This window comes from Oryctolagus cuniculus, chromosome 18, assembly GCF_051225735.1.
Source record: "Oryctolagus cuniculus isolate XC-2025 breed Fujian yellow rabbit chromosome 18, ASM5122573v1, whole genome shotgun sequence".
NCBI classification, from domain to species: Eukaryota; Metazoa; Chordata; class Mammalia; order Lagomorpha; family Leporidae; genus Oryctolagus; species Oryctolagus cuniculus.
Genome location: NC_142884.1, coordinates 32,478,911 through 32,481,753, shown reverse-complemented (window position 1 = coordinate 32,481,753; position 2,843 = coordinate 32,478,911). Strand labels below are relative to the sequence as shown.

Below are 2,843 nucleotides of genomic sequence, written 5' to 3'. Positions count from 1 at the left end.
GTTGGCCTCCATGGCTGGAGCTGTGCTGACTGGAAGGCAGGAACCAGGAGCCTCTTCCTGGTCTCCTATGCAGTTGCAGGGGCCCAAGGACTTGTACCATTTTATAGTGTTTCCCAGGCCATAGCAGAGAGCTGGATAGGAAGTGGAGCAGCCAGGTCTTGAACTGATGCCCCTATGGAATACCAGCACTGCAGGTGGCAGCCTCACCCACTATGGCACAGTGCCAGCCCTTGCCAAAAGAATTTATAGAAGCTATTCCATATATACACTTAACAATTATTTAGTTACTTGACATGAACTATCCCTGCATATTTGAAAATTTTGAATGGTATCACTTGGGTTTTAAGAATGTTATATTTTAGGTCTCTTAATATTTTTAGTGATGATGTTTTAAAGGCCCTTCCTGTTTTATGAAAAATGATAAGGATTTTGTTTTACAATGGCCATAGTATTACTACTTAAAGCAATAGATTAAATAACACTTTTAAACAAAGTCATTTAATACTAAATTCTAACACACTGGTATATTTTAAAGTGAGAAACTGGATTTCTTTCAGATATTCTAAAGAAGAATGATAATCAAAATTGAAGACATCTACAGTTTTTAATCACTTGTTTTAAATATTGGTCATAATGGTCCAATTTTGAGTTTAATTTTAATTAGCTTTTAAATGATTCAATATGTTTTATAGAAAAAATTCGGAGAACATAATTATATACTCAACCTCCCTCCCTTCTTTTTCCTTCTTTTTCATTTTTTTTAGCTTATGAAATGACATTTTCAGTTTACATTACATTAAAAACGGTTGTTGAATCAAGGGACAAGTTTAACAGGCAAAAAGCAAAAAGATCGTAATTTAGAGGGAATACAGACAATGGCTCTAAACAATATTTGAATATCACATCTAAACAATATTTGAATAAATTGATAAATATTTTAATTTCTCCTACTAAAATGCTCAAAGTCTTTAATTATTTATCAAATATTAGTGCAAAATTATGGATTTAAATGATCCCAAAAAGTGATGAATTTTTGTGTAATAAAGTCCAATTTTTGTCAAGGCTTTTTGACAGTCTCACAGAAAACTTATGTTTGTGAATGGGAAGAATAATACCAAAATATCCATACTACCAAAAGCAATTTGCAAATTCAATGCAATCCCAATCAACATACCAACGATGTTCTCAGAGCTAGAAAAAATGATGCTAAAATTCACATAGAAACATGAGAGATGCTTAACATCTAAAGCAATATTATAAAGCAAAAAAAAGCTGGAGACATCACACCATATTTTAAGACATATTACAGGGGTCAGCACTATGACAAAGCAGGTAAAGTCACCGTCTGCAGTGCTGGCATCTCATATGGGTGCCAGTATGTTTCCCAGCTGCTCCACTTCTTATACCCCTCTCTGGTATAGCCTGAGAAAAAAGTAGAAAATGGCCAAAGTCTTTGGGCCCCTGCACCTGCATAGAGACCTGGAAGAAGCTCCTGACACTTGGATTCAGATCAACAGAGCTCCGGCCATTGTGGCCATTTGGGGAGTAAACCAGTGGATGGAAGACCTCTCTCTCTCTCTGCCTCTACCTCTCTGTAACTCTGCCTTTCAAATAAATATACTGCAAAAAAAAAAAAAAAAAAAAAAAAAAAAAAAAAAGAAGTGTTAGCACTGATATAATAACAGACACATAGTTCAATGGAAAAGACTTGGTAGCATAGAAATAAACCCAAATTTCTACCAGCAACTTATATTTAACAAAGGAACTAAAATGAACTGGAGAAAGAAGAATCTCTTTCACAAGTGGTGCAGAGGAACTTGATTATCCATATGTAGAAGCCTGAAAAGAGACTCCAACATCTCTTACACTATGTGAAAGTGAACTCACAGTGAATTAAAATGTAATCATAAGACCCAAACCCAAGTAAACATAGGGAAACTCTAAATATTGTCAACACACAATAGCTTTTGGGTAAGATTCCAATAGCAATAGTCACAAAAATAAAAACAGAGACATTTGAGTATATCCAACTAAGATACTTCTTCACAACAAAGTAAACATCAGAGTGTAGATACAATGAACAGATGGCAGGAAAAATTAAAACTCTGAATGTTTACAGATTTCCAGAACATTTACATGAATTGGAAAAACTCCAAAAAATACAGTGAAGAAACAGGCAAGGATCTGAATAGACATTTCTCAGAAGAAATGTACATGGTCAAAACATGTGAATATGCCCGATGTCACTAGCCATTATGTAAATATAAATCAGAACACCATATCAGTCTCCAACACCTGTGGGAGAATACAACACTCAGGTGTTTGTGTGTGCAGCAAGTGGGTTTAGAGGACCCTGTTCACCTCTGGAGAGCAGAGTCTACAGGGAGGTAAAGAAACCTTACTGCGCAGGGGCATGCTAATCTTCTCTGTATCGTTCCAATTTTAGTATATGTGCTGCCGAAGCGAGCACATGTGCTGCCGAAGCGAGAAAGAGATGAAAAGAATTTATCTCAACTAGCCACTAATATTCAAGAAACAAGGTCTTCAGGAAAGCCAACTCAACTGACATTTTCATGTCATTGTTAAATAAAGGAAAAATTATCTAGGTTCAGCAATACGTAGTTTATAAGAGAAAGACTACAGAGTAATTTCCTTGGCATAGAAATAACTTTGTCTTTTTTTTTTTTTATCCATGAGGGCTTGCTATCACCACCACACACCCACATCCCATATACAAATGTCTGGCTTGAGTGGTAGCTTCTCTGCTTTGAGGCAAGTTTCTGCTAGTGTGCACCCTGGGAGAAGACGGAGGATGGCAGAAGTGCTTGGGTCCCTGCACCCAA

The 2,843-nt window shown here is 36.3% G+C and overlaps 1 pseudogene; it reads right to left on the bottom strand.

The window, feature by feature from the left end:
* Positions 1 to 2,402: 2,402 nt before the first annotated feature.
* LOC138846832 (U6 spliceosomal RNA) lies at positions 2,403 to 2,470 on the bottom strand (annotated as a pseudogene).
* Positions 2,471 to 2,843: the final 373 nt, after the last annotated feature.